This window comes from Rhinoderma darwinii, chromosome 11 (assembly GCF_050947455.1).
Source record: "Rhinoderma darwinii isolate aRhiDar2 chromosome 11, aRhiDar2.hap1, whole genome shotgun sequence".
In the NCBI taxonomy this organism is placed as follows: domain Eukaryota; kingdom Metazoa; phylum Chordata; class Amphibia; order Anura; family Rhinodermatidae; genus Rhinoderma; species Rhinoderma darwinii.
Window position 1 is genome coordinate 35,087,291 of NC_134697.1, and position 17,076 is coordinate 35,104,366.

The window sequence follows — 17,076 nt, forward strand, 5'->3', positions numbered from 1 at the left end:
CGCCAACCCCTTTAAGGCAGGTGTCCCCACCCTGTGGCACTACAACTCCTGCAAGTTGCAGACCACTACTTACACAGGTTTTTTGGATTTCTCTAGATATAGTTGGTTTACGCAAAAATATAAAGAAACTGGCTCTTTGTCAATTGGCGACTGAAAGGCTATGTTCACACAGAGTTTTTTGCAGGCGGAATTTCTGCCTCAAAATTTTGAGACAGATTTTCCTCTCCCTGCACGACGATTTTCGCTGCTTTTTTTCGCTGCGTTTTTCGCCTGCGGCCATTGGGAGCCGCAGGCATAAAACGCTGCGAAATACTCTAAGATAGGGCATCTCGCTTCTTTCAACAGGAGGCATTTTCGGGCCGTTTTTGACGAGTTTTTTGGCGCGGTTTCCGCGTCACAATACTCGTCAAAAAACTCCATGTGAACATAGCCTAAGGGGCACTTGAATTTGAAGTTTTTTTTCTACCTGAGCGCAAAAAAAAATAAATAAAAAAAAGATGATTTTGATAAAGCTTTCACACTCTATAGGCAATCTCAGGTCACACAGATGAGATACCTTTTTTTGTTTTCATCCTAATATCCACCCCTCTGTTTAGGTCCCTCACCCCAACCTTCTGCACATATTAGGCCGCTCTCATGATATATTATATATATATATATATATATATATATATATATATATATAAATAAAATTTTATTACTTCTATAGCTCCAACATATTCTGCAGCACTGTACAGAAGTTGTCCCCAGGAGTGCTCACAATCTAAATTCCCTATCTGTATGTCCTTGGAGTAGGTAGGAAACTGGTGTACCGATCACGAGAAACCCCCACATACACAAAGACAACATACATACTCCATGCATATTTTGTCCTTGGTTGGATTTGAACCCAGGTCCCCAATTCTTCAAGGAAACAATGCTAACTGAGCTGGCCAAAGACAGCCAAAACAAGTGATGGTATATTTCTACAATATACTCTAAGTTATGAAGCCTAGTCCATCTAGAACAGACTATAGCCCGTCATATACACAGTAGATGGCCATATAAATGAACCAGTCTGCTTCTGTCGTTCTATTTTCCTACTTGTGGCTCCCTGCAGACTGAAGCAACACAGAGGAAGATTTATCAATACTGGATCTGTGGAGAGGGGTTGGCGCTATGCAAAAATGGTCATTAATTTGAACAATGTCTGCAATATATCTTAGAAAATGCCGGACAAATGATAAATGTCTGTTTCGCTACTGACCTTTTTTAATACAAGCGCTGACCTATCATCTATGTGCTACCAGATCTGTCCAGATCAAATTCATTCATGTCTGTGACTAAAAAGCCCTGCCCCCACACTCAATGAAAAAAAAAAAAAAATAATAATAATAATCACTGTAAAACCATGACAAAAATGGAATGTATGAATATTGATTCACACCCATGGGTGCATTTGATGGCAGGGGATGGGGTCAGAATTTGTGTTGCTATGGAGGGTAAGGATGGGCTGTAGAAGCGAGGGGTCAAAGATGTCTGGTCAGTAAACTCTGCAGTCGGAAGCAGAAATTATCACAGCGATCTGCTGCAGGACTTGGGTGGGTGGTGCATGACAAAGGTACTGAAACACTAAACAGAGAATACCAGTGTCATGCCCCGCCCCCTTAGACCCAGCACTAGGCATAACCATTTTTCCTGGAGAATTCCTTTAAACAACTGTCATTATAACCAATCAATACTCAAACGATAGATTTGTTATAGAAATATCTGCACAAGTGAAATGAATGAAATATCCATTCTTTACATGAGAATGGGGCGGTTTATGCATCATGTGAATGAATTTCTGCAACCCCATTTAAATGAATGGAACAGTGACAGAAATGTCTGCAACAAATCTGCCATGTGTGAACATAAACTAGAAGAAGTCCTTGAGTTGTCATTTTCTGCAAAATGGTATAAAGTCTAGTCAGCGTTTTCTCCAGCTTTACAGACTCCAGTTATGGAAGAATATAATAGCATGGCATAGATTACCGCGTACACAGGCAAATGAGTTATTCAGAAGACTGGCAAAGCAGGAGGATGAACCCTGTGGGAGCTGTAATATAATATAGTGGATGACACGTTTGGAAAACAGGGATGAAAGAAACAGATACAACCAGGAATAAACGGAGGGGAACTTTAAACAACCTGAGGGAACAGCACACAGAAGTGAAATGCAAGTTTAAAACTAAGCACATGTATTGTGTAATCCTTAGACCATGTCCTGCGCGGAGTTAACAGATGAGAAAAGGTGGAAATCCCAGATCATTGCGGAATGGAATTGGATAAAAATACAATATAAAGCCTGGCCCAAAGAAGTTCTAGCAGGTCCCCATCATGCCATGCTCTCCTGTTGAAGGGCAGCATAGTATGGAGACGTCTATCAACTAGCCCAAATCACACAAAAATATTTTGCATTTTGGAAAATAGCAACTAGCACATAGTAAATACAGTGGACTCATAGTTAGGAGTCTGCAGTACTCATGGGAGGAGCGCTCCCCCAACCCTACTGCCCCTCCTAGCAGTAACGGGTGGCTGCCGCGTATACCTCCAGATACAAGGCAACACGTCAGTCACTAGTAAGGGTATGTTCACACGGCAGAGTCCATTACGGCTGAAATTACGGAACTGTTTTCAGGAGAAAACAGCTCCTGAATTTCAGACGTAATGGCATGTGCAGGCGTTTTTCGCTGTGTCCATTACGGAATGTAATTGGAGCTGTTTTTCTATGGAGTCCATGGAAAATGGCTCCAATTAAGTCCCAAGAAGTGACAGGCACTTCTTTGACGCGGGCGTCTTTTTTACGCGCCGACTTTTAACAGCGGCACGTAAAAAAAATGACCGTCGGCACAGAACATCGTAAGACCCATTCAAATGAATGAGCAGATGTTTGCCGACGCTGGCTGGGTTCACACAACCTATTTTCAGGCGTAATAGAGGCGTTTTAGGCCTCGAATTACGCCTGAAAACCCGGCTCCTTTACATCGGCAAACATCCGCCCATTCATTTCAATGGGTTTGCCAACGTACTGTGCCGAGGACCTGTAATTTTACGCGTCGCTGTCAAAAGAAAAAAAGAAAAAGTGCAGGACACTTCTTGGGACGTAATTGGAGCAGTTTTTCATTGAATCCAATGAAGAACAGCTCCAAATTACGTCCGTAATGGACGCCCACGCAAAACGCGAGTACGAGCAATTACGTCTGAAATTCAGGAGCTGTTTTCTCCTGAAAACAGCTCCGTAATTTCAGACGTAAATGCAATTATCGTGTGCACATACCCTTAGAGTGGCATATCCTTTGCTAGCTGCTCTTTGCTAAACCGATAAATTGGGTGCCGTTTCGGCTAACAGTGCAGCGAACCGGTCTTCAACAGGAGAGAATAGGGTGACAGATCCACTTTAGGAAACGTGTTTAGGCCCTTTTAGGTGGCCTGAATGGCCGTCAAAACAGTCGCTGATCGACGTGCTGTATCGTTTGCTCCAGTCACAGAGCAAATGATCGGGAATATATATGGGGATCAATGATCATTACAACAATTGTTTGACCTCATGCATTTGCATCAAGTCGGCAGAACATCTCCCTTACACAGGAAGATGTGCTGCCGACTAGCGACAATTTTATTAGCCGCATAAAAGGTCCATATGTGACATGGTTTCCATTGGCTATTGCCTCCCAGCATTTGTAAACGGTTTAGGAGACGAAGATAATTTAGAGATTATATCTCCCAGAACATTTTTCTTTTTAGGGGAAATGCTGTAAAACAGCTGCGTTTATTGCAGAAATTTAGAACTTGTAAAAGGATTTTGTAATTAGATTCAAATGTAAGACTTAGGCCGGATTCACACGAGCGTGTGCGTTTTGCGTGTGTCATCACCATATTATGCGCGGCTGCGTGATTTTCGCGCAGCCGCCATAAATGATGACACTCTGTATGTTTGTAAACAGAAAAGCACGTGGTGCTTTTTTGTTTTCATTCATACTTTTCACTGCTGTTGCGCGAATCACGCGCATCCCACCGAAGTGATTTTCACGCACCCATTGACTTCAATGGGTGCGTGATGCGTGAAAAACGCACAAATATAGGACGTCGTGAGTTTTACGCAGCGGACACACGCTGCGCAAAAACCACTGACTGTCTGCACGGCCCCATAGACTAACACAGGTCTGTGCGAGGCGCGTGAAAATGACACGCGTTGCACGGACGTATTATACGTTCGTCTGAATAAGCCCTTAAAGCGTACCGGTTATTTCAGGTGACTTTTCGGAATAAGTTGTCGTGTGTGTACATGATGAATAACACTAATTTCTGGCCATTATATGACTTGTATATGTCATTTTTCCCTCTGTATGCTCTAAGGCTGTATTCACGCATCGCATATTTGTTGCAGATTTTGATTCAGATTTTTTGGTCAAAGCCAGAAGTGGATCCAGGAGGAAGAAGAAGTATATGTTTTTCCTTTACATTTCCTTCCTTTTGAAACCACATTGGCTCAAAACTCTGCAACAGATACACAATGTGTGAATCCAGCCTAATTGTCAGTTTTCCTGGAGCTCAGCTCCAAAGGGGGCGTAGACTAGCTGCTAAGATGTCTCCCATATACTGCACACAGAGAAAATAGGAGATCCTGCTTTCCTATATCTCTGTAGTATACTCAGAAGCAGCAGTATGGAAGACACTATACAGCAGTAATGCGCAGTGTAGCTGTGATTCAAGCACTGCCATGAGAGAGTAGAACACTTACTAGAAGCTGCAGAGGCATCTCTGTGTCTCCCTCCCCGTCCATTTCTTCTTTGAACTGCTGTAACCTGATCCTTCAGTGAGCCGATTGTTCGTCAAATCTTTGGGGAGACTGATTTAGTAGTGAATTGAAAATAAATCAGTGCAGGAGGCAGAGGGGAGGAGACGACGACAAGAAGGCTATTTTGTCTAGTAAAATATATTACAGTTTCCTGTAGTCGCTTATACTATTGATTCATGCAAAGTCTGTTGAAATGACAGTGACCATTTAAGAACCGCTGAAATTTGGCTAAAGTCCGTGAAGAACTGTGCGTATGTCTACAAGATAAGAAAACCACTGCCCCTGGTTATGAAGTGAAACCATCTATATTCTCCAGATCTAGAGACTTCATATGTGGATAGTGAGGGTCACGTTACAAGTCGTCGTTTGATCCACACTTTCATTTCTCTGAAAATAGCGGCACCTGTAACGCGATGTTTTAACCATTGCGTGACACGTGTTGCAATCTGAATTGAAGAAAAGTCTAATCTGTAGTTCTAGGCCATCAGCCATGTGCTCCATGATATAACTGACTTAACAGGTTGATGTCACGATATCTTATAGTTCCTCACCATTTTCTAAATTTCTGCTTGCGGTCAGTGAATAGGAACATTCTTGTTTACATCCAGAGGTTAAGTACATGTAAAGCTGGCCATACACATTGAATAAAAGTTGATTGAACCTGGAATTGGCCAACAATCTCAGGTGTATAAAGGCCTCCTGACCATCCTCAGACAGTAAATGTCAGGGAAAAGGAACATCAGGTATATCGGATTTCAACATGCCCAATACTATGTTGACGTGGAAGATAAGCAGCTGCCAGAAGTTACCCATTGAAACAAACAAACATGCTCAGCAGAGCGCATTGCCACTAAGGTTAGGGTTACAAGCTTCCATAGAAAAGCATTGAGCCGCACAAGGTTGCCGGTCGGTCGCTCTCCCATTGATTTCAATGGAAGACGTAACTTTTCCTCTGTTTGACTTATAAACTCTTTCAGTATTAAAATTCACTTTGACACAAACCAAAAAAGTCCCATTAAAATAACACTTCGATACCAACTTTGAAATGTGTGGAAACTGTGCATGCCGACATACTGTAATTAGCTCACAGTGGATTATAATTGTATACACAGCTCAGATGCGAGATCTGTAAGCACAAATGTTCCCATTCACTGACAGCAATCATAGATCTTGAACATGGGGAGGAATAGAAAATATACTAAAATGTTGAATAATTTAAACCGAAAATTTTCTAGTAAAGAAAAAAAAGATAAAGGGGTTGCCCACAGGATAGGTCATCAGTAGATGATCGGTGGGGGTCCGACACCCAGACCCTGCACCGATCAGTCAATCCGGCTGCCTCCCAGCACCACATAGTATCCAGGATTGGTGCCAGAAGAAGGCTCTGACGACTGTATAGTGGTCGTGCTGGGTTACTGCAGCTCTGCTCATATAAAAGTAGAGTATAAGAGCTGTAGTAACCCGGCATGGCCGCTATACAGTGGTCAGAGCCAAGTGATTCCGGTACTGGCCCTGCATATCTTCTGGCAACTGGAGGCAGCCGGAACAGTTGAGTGGTGTGGGGTCCCGGATCCCCACCGCAATAACTGAATGAAAATTAGTGCAAGAACTTTAAAAGGGTTTGTTCCACCTTTCCCTCGCTGAAGACCCGGTTCCGGTAGCGGTGGGCCACTGTAGGCGAAATGCGGTATTACATGCCACCCATTAAAATGAATAGCGGACTACGTAATACATGTTCAAGCGGAGTCGTCCAGAGAGGAGCCGCTGTTTGCAGTAGCTCTTTACTCTGGCTAATAGAGGGGGTGCCGATTCCATATGCCCTAATGGGGCAACCCCTTTTACAGGCTGTACATTTTATATAAACGTGGTGTATTTCCTGACATAATGGCTATTTTCTGGTGTGGAAACACTACAAGCATGTTGTGTTAGTGACGTCAGCTTGGACTGCGCGTGCTCTCCGGGTATCTGGATACCTTCATTTATTCAGAACTTCATATATTCATGCATGAAACGACCCAGTAATTGGGAGGAATAATACCAAAGCCGATTGTAATTTGTTTTGTAAAGAATATTTGATCCCCTTAAAAATAAAACATCGGTAACATCCTGCAATCTCATTACACCCAGGAAATAATTATAAGGCCAATGCCAGGGGAAGAAGGACAGCCATTTAACGCTTTCACTGCTGGATTAGGATAACTAACTCTAGTGATCACTCCATGTTACCCGTTTTTTTTTTTTGTGACCGGAGTCTCAACGGATCTGGGAACTGTAGGAGGATTGTTTAGTATGTTATGTCATGTGCCAGGTCTTGTTCCTGGGGTACAGCCCCTTATGAAGATATCCCCTTCTCTAAAGACAAAACAGGTCCGGCAGAGATCAGCTGTTATCATGGGGAGGGAAGTTTGGTTTACTGCAGAGGAAATGTAGTATTACATGCAGAGATTTACATCGACGGCCGACAATGTTAGGGTATGTTCCCGCAGGCCGCATACGCTGCAAATTTTTACAACCGAAAATATGCAGCGGAACCTCACAAAACCTCATATAATTCAATAACAGGGAATCCGCAACAAAGTGAGTTCTGTTGCATATATTTCTGCGGAAATGCTGCGGCTTTCCCAGCGGAATTATTGTCAAGCATCGATTATAGCAAACTTTATGTGCACCTGCATATTTTTCAGCGGTTTTCACTGTGTTTCCGCCGCGTAAACATTGTACAAACTGCTACAAAATGTATTTGTTGCTGAATGAATGCTCCTCATTGAAGTCCATGGGTCAAATACGCAAAGAATCCGCAGCATGTGCCTAGGGTTTGCTAAATCTCAATTACTGTAAATGCTGCAAAAATTTCCACACAGAATTTTGTTGCGGAAATTCTGCAGCGTTCTCGCCGTGTGGAAACACAGCCTAACAGAAGGCCAGGCTGGGGCTGCTAAAGCAGGCGCCGCCTCCGCTCATAGAGGGGATCCTGAGCCTTGGATAGGCGAGGGCTGTATTAAAGGGGTTGACCCACCAGGATTCCCTCTCAGAACGTCCACCTAATGCCATAACAAGTATGTAACAGCAATATCAAGACATAGGAGCATTTTTTTTTTTTTTTAATTATTCCAATTGAAAAATTGTTGTTTTACACGATTTAACACAAAATTGAATTCCGGAACAAACCCTTTAATTCTGCATTACCAGCCTTGCTGGCTCCCAGCTTCTTTTTCCCTGGTAAACTACAAGATACACGCAGATTTCTTAGGACTCATTGCACACTAACGTGGAATACACAAACCCTGTATGCCTCTGTATAAAATCTTCGCTACAATATGGGCCCGTAGCAGTCTATAGGCACCGTATTATAGCCCTATAACGTCCAGATCTCCACTGGAGCACGACTATCTGGAAGGATCACATGGTTCCTGCAGCCTGGCAGATAGCAAAGAATCTGGGGACTTCTTAATGGACCGTTCCAATGGGTTAAGCAAGTTGATTTGCCGGAGTTCCCCTTTAACGCTATCCTCACCAGCTCGCATAACCCGCAGGGCGATAATCCAGCAAGTGATATAATAGTAGAAATAGATCAACTGTAATAGAGGCAAATACAACCATCAATGGGTGCTGAAAAGCCATTCATAGTGCGATATACACACATCACACCGACGTAAATCCTCACATTGCAGTAACAGATCGCGTTACGCACCATCTCAAATACGCGCTTACCGTGAATAAAAATTAAGCGTGAATAAAGGCCCCGAATTAGTAACGACTTGGACTATAGAGGTTTACCACACAACGCTTCATCAGGCTTGTAGCAGAGAACTATTTAACCCCTTGTAATCCACTTAAGGCCCATTCACAAAATGCCATTGCCAATAAGTGATCCATCAGCCATCCTGTCACGCTCCCCATACGGGCTGAGGTATTGTAATGATTTCCCATCACTGGCCTGGTCACCATTTACATTTTTATGTAATCAATTTACCGATCAATGATATATTTATCTCATTAATATCAGCCGATTATGGTTTCTTAACGTCAGGACTGTTCTCATTGGATCGGGTTCAGCGCACATCCAGAAGCTTTAGGCGTTCTAGCTTTATAATAGTCTCATCCAATGAAAAACCTCTATAGGTGCTTTGTATTCAGGGGTTAATATGCAAGCAGGCAGCAGTAGTAGTATGTCTGATCCAGCATCTCGCAGGGTTAACTTACATAGCCTATACTGGAGACTTAGGTTATAAAACATTGCAGTCCTATAGGATTTCCATGTATTATATCCCACATGTATAACAATGGGGGGTGCACAAGAACACATTGGGTTCAGCCCCCTTTCCTAAGGTTACATGGAAGGTCCCTATGACAGGAGAGAGCATTTTCCAGTACTATAGTAAATCTGGGGTCAGCAACAATGAAAGGGTTAAATGCAGAGCCAGGTACAGCTCATTACATGGTGCAGGGTAGGACTGAGTGCAGCATAATGTGGATCATACAGAGTACAGGTTACTAATAACAACCCCTAGTGCAAGGCACCAAACCCTGCTCCACCTGTGTAGCTCTTACCGTGTCCGTGCGGGCTGTCTCAATTCCCGGCTCTCAGAGTGATAGATCCCAATAAATCCTGTATTAGCAGCCTCGCGGGCTCCCGGATCCGTCTTCCGTGATCAGCTACAAGAAATACGCAGGTTCCTCTGGACTCACAAAGACAACGCGCTGCTGGGAAGTGCAGCTCACACATGAACACACAGGTAGCGCCTCACCCGCTCCCCCTAGTGGCACAATGAGAACTGCAACAAACAGCTGACCATTATGTTTTTCTACATATTTGTAAACTTGTAAAGATGTTTGTTATTTGCAAAAACAAGAAGTGAAAACTAGCAAAATATATAAATATATACTCTTATCAATGAGACATGATACAGAATTGATCTCCAGAGAGAAAATTGATTAAAAAAAAAAAAGTTAATGATTGCTACAATATACAATGAATAATTTATAGGAGATTAAAGATCTAGTGATATAAATCCTGTAATATAGACAGTCTATTGATTAATTTCTATGAGACTGACTTGCACAATTTTGGGTCTCCACTACCTAGAGGGTCTTCATTTCACCTTGCACATCCCCCCAGCGCTTCCCAGATGCAGCCAGACATAGGAGTAGTTGTGGCAGGAGGTGATTTGGCAGCTTGTACTAATATTAGAGCTCTGATGCCCAATCTGTCTTCTATGTTAACTAGAAGAAATCCAGTGACTGAGTATGCAGGTTTATGGCAGATGCAGATAAGCAGCTGCCACACACATCTGGCTCCGCTTATCTCTTGGGTGAACAAGGGATTGAATATAATAGAATCCAACATGCCTGATCTTTGGGGACGAGCCTTCGTTACTCCGATCTCTCATCCCCATACATTTCTATCATGTCGGCAGCACTTCTCCATGTATACACAGGGAGATCTGCTGCCGACGACGATAATATTTTTGGCTGCATAAATAATACAATCAGTCGATGAACAAGCGTCTGCTCGTTCATCGGCTGATCGTTGCCCTGTTTAAAAAGTCGTTGGCCTGTGTAAAAGTGCTTTAAAGGATTATAATCTGAATGGAAATCCTTATTCCCAAGGAGCAAAACCTATTGATGCTATGAAGTGATTTGTTTTACAATTTTGCTGATACATATCATAGGCAATATACAGATTAATAGATATATTTTCAGAGACACAGCAAAATTTAGGTACCATTCAATTGAGATTCATTAATCTTATAGGAGTTCCCAATTGTTCTGCACCCTCGGCTGCAACACCCGGACCTCCGCTGTACTACTGAACCAAACTTCTATCATCTCAGGGTTCTCTGGGGATCTCAGTTTGGTTTATTAGAACCAAAGGGATCCGGGTGTTGTAGATGGAAGGGTATGTGCACACACATAATAAAAAACGTCTTTAACGTTTTTAACGGCCATTTTTAGAACTGTTTTTCTATAGAGTCTATGAAAAATGGCTCCAAAAACGGCTGAAGAAGTGACATGCACTTCTTTTTCGCGGCCGTTTTTAAAAAAAACGCCCCGTCGGAACAGAACGCCATTTTTCCCATTGAAATCAATGGGCAGATGTCTGGAGGCATTCTGCTTCCCATTTTTCAGCTGTTTTTCGGGACGTTTACGGCCCGAAAAACGGCTGAAAACACTCCGTGTGAACAGACCCTAATAGGGATGCTAAAATGTGGCCTTAGGGTATGTTCACACGACCTATTTTCAGACGTTTTTCAGGCCATGAACACCCCGAAAAACAGCTAAAAATGCGGGGGCTGAACACTTCCAAACATCTGCCCATTGATTTCAATGGGAAAACCTGCACTTTTAAAACCGGCCGTGTAAAAAACGCCTCGTAAAAAGAAGTGCATGTCACTTCTTGAGCCGTTTTTCATTGACTGAATAGAAAAACAGCTCCAAAAACGGCCAGAAAAAACGCATGTTGCTTAAGAAATGGCTGAAAATCAGAGGCTGTTTTCCCTTGAAAATAGCTCCGTATTTTCAGCGGTTTTTTGTTAAGCGTGTGAATAGAGCCTTACCCAAGAATGTTCTGGATTATACTATAGGTTTACTATACTATAGATAAATCTGTGGAGTTTTCTATATTTTGGGACTGTCACCCTACTAAAATTTTCTTTCCACTATTTGCGCTGTTATCTAGTTTGTGACCTCCTGCCTACATGTAATGTTTAACAACCTCTTGCTGGCTTAGTAGTTTTTTGTGCAAACAAACCAGACCCAGACACTGAATAATACTGTGTAGGCGTTTGTGAAGAAGAGGTATCATAAGAAATACGGCCATTGTGCATACACCACAAAGTAAACTCCTCTTTTACATAGAAATACCCTGAATTTACTGTGATCCTCCACCCACATCCAAGGTACTAATTCCTCCCATACATGTCGGGCTATATAACGCTTTTGTTGGCAAGTCAAGGGCATGCATCTCTGGCACTGTTACAGGCGTAACAGGTAACCATAGGGCCCCATAGCAAAACTTGAAAAAGGGCCTCACCTTCAATATCGAAACATTAAAACTGTATGATTACTTTGATTTCACTCTATGACGTCTGTGTTTCCCTAATGCACAGAAATAACGCACAAAGTAATGCCACAGTACAGGATTTAATGCACACAGTGATGTCACAGCTTACAGATAATTCACATGGTGACATCACAGAACAAGGATAATCTACCCAGTGAACTTGCAGTAGTGGAATTATAAAAACAGTACTGTCACAATACAGAGATAATGCACACAGTGATAACAGAGTAGCGCAGGAATACCACACACAAAGATATGACATCACAGTGAAAGCACAGTGCAGAAAAAAACACCAGATGATGTCACCACGACAGGTATAATGCACACAATGATGCAAAGAAATAAAGGAATAATGCAAAATGTGATGGTGGCGAAGGTAGATAATGCATACAGCAGGGGTACAACAGTTTTTCACTTTCCCCTAATCATCCATAGGCATCACTAACTTCACGTTTGTGGGGATGGCCCCCTTAGTTGTTGGGCCCATATCAGTTGCTTTGTCTGCTACCCTGGTAGTTCCGCCCATGGGCGCAGCAGAACGTTAACCGAGATGGCGCCAGGACCCGAGCAGTAACAGGTTAACCCTATCATTCATTGGCTGATCGCTGCCCTGTTCACACAGGCCAATGATTGGGAACGAGCGTTCGTACGAACGCCCAATCATTGGCTCGTGTAAAAGGGCCTTAACAATCAAAATAATTATAGTCTCCAGAACTCGATGGATTACAGATGAGGGAGTGATATTGAAGCCTCATACAGAGCCTTATCTGTGTGTATAGTGTTACTATATCTAGGCCTCCAGCAACTCAATCAAGCGGTCATCTACTTATTAATTGCGTCTTCTGCTGACTTTGACCCAGCCTACACAGCAAAGCTGACAATTGAGCTGCAGAAAACAGCTTCTCTAGTGATCAGTGTGAAAACTGGAATATATAAAGTATTTTGTTTTATATAGATAGTCACATAAAAACGTAATCTAAATAATGTAATTTTCTGATTATACATTTCCTTTAAAACAACGACTATAAATAGCTCTTTTTATATAGTCTTTGAATTTATTTAAAGGGGTATTCTATCAGACAAAGTGATGCCATATCGCTAAAATATGCCATCATTCTGCGATATTTAGGGGTCCAATTGCTGATATGCTATCACTTTGTGTGATGGGAATAACATTTTCATGTGTCACTTGATGTGAGATCAAACTCTAAAGAGAGCATTTTAAGCATAAGTTCACACGTGGCAACAAGGCCAGTCTTAGGTTGGATGGTGCCCTGTGCGAGATTCTTTATTGTTTCCCCTCCCCACAATTTTCAGGTGTATTTACCAATCTGACAAGTTTTGCAGTTTTGCATTTTTTTAATGAAGTTTTCGCACCGTTTTTTAAAATATGTTGTGAAAATCATGACAAAAACTGCGACTAAACCACCAAAAATATAGTACATCTGAATATACAATCACATATATACAACACTGGTACACACACAAGCACAATATGCAACAAACACACATGCATATATAAACACACACAGGCACATATATACACACGCATAGATACCTAACTTGGAGTTTATGTTCTGCGGCCTCTACTCCTGTTTCCTATGTGTGTGCACAGGAGCAGAGGATATAGGCACAGCTTGGCGAGCTTGCAGGGGACACTTGTTGGCAGACACTTAAACTTCACATGTATACTATTCAAATGGTCTCTACTGAATATTCATGCTTATTTTCTACACCGCAGCACTTTTTTGCATTCATTATATTAGTAAACAAAATCCTAAAATGTATTAAAATTGCTAAGAAATTGATTCACTCAGCAAATTTAAACCTCAATTTATGTAAAATAAATAAATACGTTAAACGAAGGGGAAAAAAAAGACGAAGTGTCTTTTGGATGAAGATGAAGCGCATTAAAATTTAATCTCACCTCTTTACATGATGTGTTTCCAATGAGCCTTCAGATTTGAGCAAGAAATTCAGGGACATTAAAGCTGAAACTTGAACAGCTCCACTTTTATGCTATTCTTCTTTATAGGACGTATTTCTAATAAAAAAAAAAAGTTGCACTAAAAATCTAGTTTGAGCAAGATTTTGTGCTTTTGGATGATGCAGTAATTTGCCGCAGCAGCCAGATGTTACATTGTAGTGAATGGGAATGTAAAAACAGTAAGCGGCGCATGGTTTTCAGGGCATGCCAACAGTCGCAATGTTACTTCATGCTGTTAGTAGCCGCAATGTGACTGAGGATCCACGGGTACTCTAGTGGGCCAGGCCAATTGTGATTGCTTAGACTTATTCAGGTCTTGCATGTGACTACATTATTTTCTGAGTGCTCGCCACAATGATCTCGATCACGTAGTTCTACCAATAATCCAGAATATAGAAGAACGACAGCACTCTTAAATAGAAAATAGTATTCCTTTAGTCACCCATTGCTGCAACGTTTCAACTCCAATGAGAGTCTTTTTAAATTACTATTTTCTATTTTTGAGTGCTGCCATTCGTCTATATTCTGGATTATAGCTTTTAATGGGTGTTAGGGTATGTTCACACAGCCTATTTTCGGCCGTTTTTCGGGCCGTAAACGGCCGAAAAATCAGCAGCAGAACGTCTCCAGACATCTGCCCATTGATTTCAATGGGAAAACGGCGTTCTGTTCTGACAGAGCGTTTTTCGCGAAAAAAAGTGCAGGACACTTCTTGAGATGTTTTTGGAGCCGTTTTTCATTGACTATCGAAAAAAACCTCCAAAAACGGCCGTGAAAAAACAGCAAAAATCGCGAGTGGCACAAAAAACTTCTGAAAATCAGGAGCTGTTTTCCCTTGAAAACAGCTCCGTATTTTGAGACGTTTTTGACTCTGCGTGTGAACATACCCTTAGGGTTTCAACAAATAAAGCATATTTATTGTATCATAAAACTTTTTTTTCTAATCGACTTCTGTATTTCTCAAGGTTTTCAATGTGTCTGCTTGCTGTCCCTAATTGTTTACTTCCAGTTGATAAAAATCTGTCCTGGTCATACAATAGCAGCAAAGTGGGTGTAAATGAACAAATCTCATCCACACGCTGCGTAATATTTCAGCCCAGAAATTCACCCGTCGTGCGTATTTTTTACTTCCGCAGCATGTCAATTCCTGCTGCGGAAAGTGGACTGAATTGTTGCGTTTTTCAGGAGATGTCACTATCTCCTAGCATTAAAAAAAACGCAGAAAAATACCTACCATTTTCTGCAGTTAAAATCGCAGGAAATGATGCGGTTTTTACACAGCAGGATTTCTGTTATTTTCTGCGGAATTACTGCAGAAAGTTTCTGTAGCAATTCCTTTACATGTGGACAAGCCCTTAGAGACGCACCGGAGCCACTATCAGCCGAGCTGTCAGTCCAGCTGGCAGAAGGATTTGGCATACAGTGGCGTTATGCAGGGGCGTAGTTATGGGGGGGCACGCTGGCCATGTGTTCCCCGTGTGCAACTTAGAGGGAAGTTGGGGGGCGCCAGGGCCGCACCATACATGACTGTGGGCTGCTGCCTCTCTGAGGGGGCGGCATCGCCACTAAAACCAGCCACCCCCTCCGTGATTACTTTTTTGCACCGCTTGTGCCAATGAAAGGCACTGATTGACAGGAAATGTCATTCTGCCCTGCCAATCAGCGCCTTTCATAAACGAGTGGATCAAATGGAGTGCATCCAATTACAAAAATAAGTGATGAATGGCCTTGTACTCAAGCGGCGCGATTATTTCGTTGCGCCGCTTGGGTCTATGAAAGGCATTGATTGGCAGGGCAGAATGACTTGCCCTGTCAATCAGCGCCTTTCAACGACGCAAGTGGCGCGTTGAAGTCATTTTGCCGCTTGCGTCGTTCAACAGGGGTGGGCTATATGTGGAGCTCTATGGGGAGCTATATGTGAGGCACTATCTACAGGGGTGGGCTATATGTTGGATTCTATATACAAGGGTGGGCTATATGTGGAGCACTATCTATAGGGGAGCTATATGTGATGCACTATCTACAGGGGTGGGCTATATGTTGGACACTATATACAGAAGTGGGCTATATGTGGAGCACTTACGTACAGGGAGAGATATATGTGGGGCACTATATACAGGGGGAGCAATATGTGGGGCACTACCTACAGGGGTGGCTATATGTGGGGCACTATCTACATGGAGCACTGTGTGTGTGGGACACCGTATATGGCGCTATTATATTTAGGGGCACAGTGTCTAGCACCATGAGAACTTTATCTTTGTTTATAGGTGCAGAAATGTTTGAAAAGGGGGAAGCTGAAGACATCTGAGCGGCAAACTGCGGAAATGGGCTGTGGCCGGGAGAAGACATCATAGAGGTCTGGACCGGATGGAGAAGAAAGAGAAAAAGAACAACTAGAATCTCACGTCACCTGTGAGTCACGTAATGTAAACATTTATTCTGCCTCTAATCTGTACTGTAGTCACTGTATGATCTACAGCGAGATGATAGGTGGTATGATTTTTTTTTGGGTGAAACAGCATCTCCCAGCATATCCATACCATTGTTTGGGTCATGCTGGGAGCTGTATACAATTTAGTACAAACCTATATGGCAAGGGTTGCACTAAATTGAGCTGTATTCGTGCTGGCGTTGTATTTATGTACTGAGCTTAGTTCTGGTACTGTGTGTGTGTGTGTGTGTGTGTGTGTGTGTGTGTGTGTGTGTGTATGTGTATATATCTATATATATATATATGTGTATATATATATATATATATATATATATATATATATATATATATATATAGTGAAGGAAAGAAGTATTTGATCCCTTGCTGATTTTGTAAGTTTGCCCACTGTCAAAGACATGAACAGTCTAGAATTTTTAGGCTAGGTTAATTTTACCAGTGAGAGATAGATTATATAAAAAAAAAAAAAGAAAATCACATAGTCAAAATTATATATATTTATTTGCATTGTGCACAGAGAAATAAGGATTTGATCCCCTACCAACCATTAAGAGTTCAGCCTCCTCCAGACCAGTTGCACGCTCCAAATCAACTTGGTGCCTGCATTAAAGACAGCTCTTACATGGTCACCTGTATAAAAGACTCCTGTCCACAGACTCAATTAATCAGTCTGACTCTAACCTCTACAACATGGGCAAGACCAAAGAGCTTTCTAAGAATGTCAGGGACAAGATCATAGACCTGCACAAGGCTGG

At 42.2% G+C, this 17,076-nt stretch overlaps 1 protein-coding gene across 1 annotated transcript in view; it reads right to left on the minus strand.

The window, feature by feature from the left end:
* Positions 1-9,538, minus strand: part of SEMA4G (semaphorin 4G) — a 189,467-nt gene extending 179,929 nt beyond the window's left edge. The window contains exon 1 of the mRNA XM_075841054.1: positions 9,371-9,538. The gene's annotated coding sequence lies outside the window, so the exon portion shown is untranslated. The remainder of the gene's footprint in view (positions 1-9,370) is intronic.
* Positions 9,539-17,076: the final 7,538 nt, after the last annotated feature.